This window comes from Engraulis encrasicolus, chromosome 13 (genome assembly GCF_034702125.1).
Source record: "Engraulis encrasicolus isolate BLACKSEA-1 chromosome 13, IST_EnEncr_1.0, whole genome shotgun sequence".
Classification (NCBI taxonomy): domain Eukaryota; kingdom Metazoa; phylum Chordata; class Actinopteri; order Clupeiformes; family Engraulidae; genus Engraulis; species Engraulis encrasicolus.
The window spans coordinates 38,903,106-38,909,151 of NC_085869.1; positions in this window are offsets into that span (position 1 = coordinate 38,903,106).

Genomic DNA, 6,046 nt, shown 5'->3' on the forward strand with positions numbered 1-6,046 from the left:
CTAATATGATTTCAATTTTTTTTTTTTTAACACTAGAACTACCAGGATTTTTCTGCCTACCTAGAAGTACCAGAGAGGGGTCATTTGACCCGGCGGCTTTTACCTAATACACTAATCACTCATTTTGTTATGGTAATGCGGCTGTTAGGGGCCGTGTGTGGGGTGAGGGGTGAGGGGCTCACACCTTACAGTGCTAACAGCCAAGACAAACAGGGACAGACAGCTTCTTCCCAAGGGCTGTCAGCCTCCAAAATCACCACAGGTAAATAGCAACTTGCATGAAGATATCAGCAGCAAAGACAGATAGTACAGTTTGGCGGACAGTGTGTTACAGTTTTTCTCCATTGGTTTGGCTCATTTCTTGAAACTGAGATGTCATTCTCAAAACATGGACAAATCCCAAAACTAATTTGCAGTTCCTCACAACAGAATGGCATTTATCATTGCTTTCATCAAATTTCAAATGCTTTTGTACATGTCTCAATCATTTAGTACATCCTTGCAAATGGCTATGTACAAGTATCTTACAGTTAACACAATCAGCTTACATTTAGTAGAATTTTCAAATGAATGTACCTTACTGATCTATCCCAATTGGTTGATTCTCAGTGTAATGGTTGTCCTGAAAACATGTCAGCACATTTTCTTCATATAAGTCATCAATGAACTTGTGAATGTCCCATGTGATCATGACGTATCATATGACTGCAACCAGATAATGGTTGAATTACAGTTTTTCTCGATTGGTTTGGCTAATTTCTTGAAACTGAGATGACATTCCTATAACCATTGGGTCATTTGGCCAAACATTCTTACACTTCTGCACAACAGTTCAGATAACTAGCAAAATGTCATATACCTCCCAAAACACCTCATTCTTGCATCAGCACTAAACCGTCTCACATATAAATAGTCAGTACCATCAAAATGGCATAGATCCTTCTCAATTGCTTTGGCTCATTTGCATTCATTTAGTCCTTCTGTCAAAATAAACTAACTGGATGGTTCAGCATAACTACATGGATCCTCATCACTCGCTCATATCACCCCAAAAACAGTTTACCCATGTGTCAAAACTAAATTTCTTCCCCACATATATCATCAGTACCCCCAAAATAAATTGTCCCTTTGCCATTGTGTAAGCACTGCCAGTCATAATGGTTAGGTGTTTTATCTACGTTCAGCTAACAGATTTCGACTATGTATAAAAATGAAAAAGTGAGTGAAACCATACAGATAATACAACACAGATAATTTACCAAGGACATTTATCAGTAACTTTCTTTACTGTAAATTCATATACAGAAAGTAATGCCCATATATCACAGGTTTCTCATGGGTTTGGCTCATTTCTCAAAACAGAGATAACATTCACAAAATAACATGGACAAATGCCAAAGCAACTAGCAATTGTTCAAAACAGAATGTCGTTTGAAAAAATGTCATGAAATTAGCCAAATAACAGAGGAAACTGTAGTATACACGGTTGTAAAATTATTTTCTACTAACTAGTAAAGTTACAATACCATCTGACCTGTTGAACATTTACTATGTAATGAAATTCTTAAAATATGATGTCCTTGACTGTTTTGGGAATTGCGTAGACCACTTTGCATATGATGACTAACACAATGAAATAATGCTGACATGTTTTGGAAAGGGCAACCATTAGACTGAGAATTGTCTAATTCGTTTAGATAAGCAAGGTCAATTTATTTGGAAAATGTGCTAAATCTATGCTGAATGTGTCAACTGAAGGGTATTTGTACATATCCATCTGCAGAGATGTACAAAACATTTGAGACATGTACAAAGCATTTGATATCTGATGAAAGCAATGAAAAATGCCATTCTGTTTTAGGAAATTGCAAGTTGGTTTGGGGATTTGTCCGTGTTGTTTTGAGAATGTCATCTCAGTTTCGAGAAATTAGCCAAACCAATCGAGAAAAACTAACGTGTGAATCTCCCATGCCATGTGACCATAACGACTCATGTGAATGCAACCTGGCAATTGTTAGATGGAAAAATACCAGTGCATGTGGACTACTGCTTCATTTCCCTCAAGAATTTTGTGGTGAAAGAAGCTCCTCTCCAAGGAACGAAGATGCAGAGATACAGCACTCAACAGGCATTGGAAATGATCCACACACGCACACACTCTGTGTCTCAAGTGACAGCTGTGAGGTGCTAACAGCCACATTTCCACAACAAAAGGAGTGTCCGCAGGGGGTCCAAAGGGTCAAATGACCCTCTTGTGGGGCTTTTAGGTAAAAAGGTCAATTGACCCCTCCGTGGTAGTTCTAGTGTTAAAGGATTTATCCGGAGTTGGGACAAATTTGCCTGTTTTTTGCATGTTTGGGATGAAATACAGTCACTCTAGAGCAAAATCAAGGCAAAAGGATGCGTTTTGAGAAAGTTTGATAATATCACGTTAGCCTCGTTAGCCATATCAGCTATGCAATATGAAAGATGCGGGCATCGTTTTTCGGCGGTTACACACATTTCAAAAACACAACATTTTAAAGTCTTGCACAGCTCAAAACAACGTCACACTTACCTCGTAATATGTTGAGGGTATCCACACATAAACCGAAGTGTCCAAAGTCCTTCATGTATTCTTGAAAGGTCTGCAGAATGTATTTTATGAAGCTACTACCTTGAGAACAACTATTTGACACTAAAGCCCACCAAGTAGATTGCCGAGTGCGTCGCACCATCAGCTATGATTATTTCCATAGTGAGTAACCACAGCTGATGGTGCGACGCACTCGGCAATCTACTTGGTGGGCTTTAGTGTCAAATAGTTGTCTTGACCGTAATTTAGATATTCTCAAGGTAGTAGCTTCACAAAACACATTCTGCAGACCTTTCAAGAATACATGAAGGACTTTGGACACTTCGGTTTATGTGTGGATACCCTCAACATATTACGAGGTAAGTGTGACATTGTTTTGAGCTGTGCAAGACTTTAAAATGTTGTGTTTTTGAAATGTGTGTAACCGCCGAAAAACGATGCCCGCATCTTTCATATTGCATAGCTGATATGGCTAACGAGGCTAACGTGATATTATCAAACTTTCTCAAAACGCATCCTTTTGCCTTGATTTTGCTCTAGAGTGACTGTATTTCATCCCAAACATGCAAAAAACAGGCAAATTTGTCCCAACTCCGGATAAATCCTTTAAGTAACATTTTTATTGAAGGAAGGTTTTGTAATACAGGGTATACATTGTGACACATCCTTCTTTTTTCTTCTTTTTCAAACAAGGAACCCAGTCCCACCCAAACCCACCCTACCCACCCAATACACACTGTCTTACAGTTTTTCTCGATTGGTTTGGCTAATTTCTCAAAACTGAGATGACATTCTTAAAACAACACGGACAAATCCCCAAACCAACTTGCAATTTCCCAAAACAGAATGGCATTTTTCATCGCTTTCATCAAATATCAAATGCTTTGTACATGTCCCAAATGTTTAGTACATCTCTGCAGATGGCTATGTACAAGTACCCTACAGTTGACACAATGAGCATACATTTAGCACATTTTCCAAATAAGCTGATCTTGCTTATCTAAACAAATTAGACAATTCTCTGTGTAATGGCTGCCCTCTCCAAAACATGTCAGCATGATTCCATTGTGTAAGTCATCATATGCAAAGCATTCCACACAATTATCAAAACAGTCCAGGACATAATATATTAAGAATTTCATTAAACGGGAAATTCATGACAGTGTTTAACAGGCCAAATGATATTGTAACTTTATTAGTTTGTAGGAAATAATTTTACAACCGTGTATAGTACAGTTTCCTCTGTTATTTAGCTAATTTCTTGACATTTTTTCAAACAACATTCTGTTTTGAGCAATTGCTAGTTGCTTTGGGATTTGTCCATGTTATTTTGAGAATGTTATCTCTGTTTTGAGAAATGAGCCAAACCAATGAGAAACCTGTAATATATGGCCATTACTTTCTGTATGTGAATTTACAGTAATGAAAGTTACTGATAAATGTCCTTGGTAAATTGTCTTTGTTGTCAAACTTCAAGGGTTTCACTCACTTTTTCATTTTTATACATAGCCGAAATCTGTTAGCTGAACGTAGTCCCATAGTGACAAAACATCAAACCATTTTGACTATCAGTGCTTAAACAATGACAAAGGGACAATGTGTTTTGGGGGTACTGATGATATATGTGGGGAAGGAATTTAGTTTTGGCACACGGGTAAACTGTTTTTGGAGCAATATGAGCATGTAATGAGGATCCATGAGGTTATGCTGAACCATCCAGTTTATTTTGACAGAAGGACTAAATGAATGCAAAAGAGCCAAAGCAATTGAGAAGGGTCTATGCCATTTTTATGGTACCGACTATTTATGTGGGAGAAGGATTAGCGCTGATGCAAAAATGAGCTGTTTTGGGAAGTATATGACATTTTGCTCGTTATCTGAACTGTTTTGCAGAAATGTAAGAATGTTTGGCCAAATAACCCAATGGTTATAGGAATGTCATCTCAGTTTCTAGAAATTAGCCAAACCAATCGAGAAAAACTGTATTATGAAAGGAGAGTAATGTATACATAAAAATACATAAAATATAGAAAACAAAACAAAACATAGCACGTCTCGTTTCTGGTTAATATGTCTCAGCACAATATAAGTATACCCATGTACACATACAGTGCATTTGTTTACAGTTATACAGACAAATATGTACATGTATACATGTAATGTATAAAAGTGAGGAACAAAAGAAAAAGAGTAACAACAACAACAAAAAATGCACATATGCCGGGCCGCAATATGTTATCTTAAGGGAGAGTGGTGAGGGTTCCAAAGTATGAAATCAGTGGATCCCAAAGTTTATGAAATGTCTTTATTGACCCCCTGGTGAAATATTTAATTTTTTCTAATTTTAGGAAGAGCATTAAGTCACTGAGCCAAGTGGATGCTTTTGGTGGGTGGGGAGATTTCCACTTTAAAACTAACCTCCTTCGGGCCAACAGGGAGCCAAAAGCGAAAGCATTTTCCTGATTGGTTGTTAATGGAAGCTCAGGATCCACTACTCCAAAAATGGCAAGCTCTGCAGTGGGCTGTACATTAGTACCAAAAGCGTCATTCAATGTTTCGCAAACACCAGACCAAAACTCTACAAGTTTCGAGCAGGACCAAAATGTGTGGGTCATGCCAGCTGCAGGCGAATTACAGCGCTCGCACCTATCTTCCATGTTTGGATATATTTTGGATAATTTGAGTTTGGTGTAATATGTCCTGTGCAGAACTTTAAATTGTATTAGGCTCAAGCGTGCACAAGAGGATGTGCCATTGACTTTGTTTTGAGCATATTCCCAGACAGTATCTGAAATTTCTGTCCCCAGTTCCTCTACCCAGTCATTTCGAAGTTTGTCTAGTGTTACACCCTGAAGGGAAGAAATTAAATGATAGATGGATGAGATTTGACCCTTGTGTTGCATATTGACCTTAAGGACTTTCTCCAGTCCTGAATCCTCAGGCAAATGGGGGAAAGTTGGGCTTAGTGACCGAATGAAGTGTCTTACTTGGAGGTATCTAAAATTATCTGAACGTTGTAGTTGACCTTTATCACTTATTTCAGCAAGACTACCAAAAACACCATCTATATAGAAATCACAACATGTAGACAAACCTTTTCTTTGCCATTCACTAAATGTGTGGTCTAGTAGAGCTGCAGGAAAGAGGTGATTTTTACAAATTGGGCTATACAGGGAGAATTCTGTAAGTTTAAAATGTTTTCTAAACTGTGCCCATATTTTGAGAGTTGAGATTACTACAGGACTGGACGTAAACTTTGAGGGTGGAAATGGTAATTTAGATGTTATCAAAGCAATCAGTGAGGTGGATAGACATGAATTTGCCTCGTCTTGGCACCAATCTGTGGTTGGGGTCTGAAACCAGCATATAACCTTTTGTATGTTACATGCCCAATAAAAATACTTCAGGTTTGGAAGTGCTAGCCCACCTACATATCTGGGTCTTTCTAAAAGATTCCTGCGAATTCTGGGG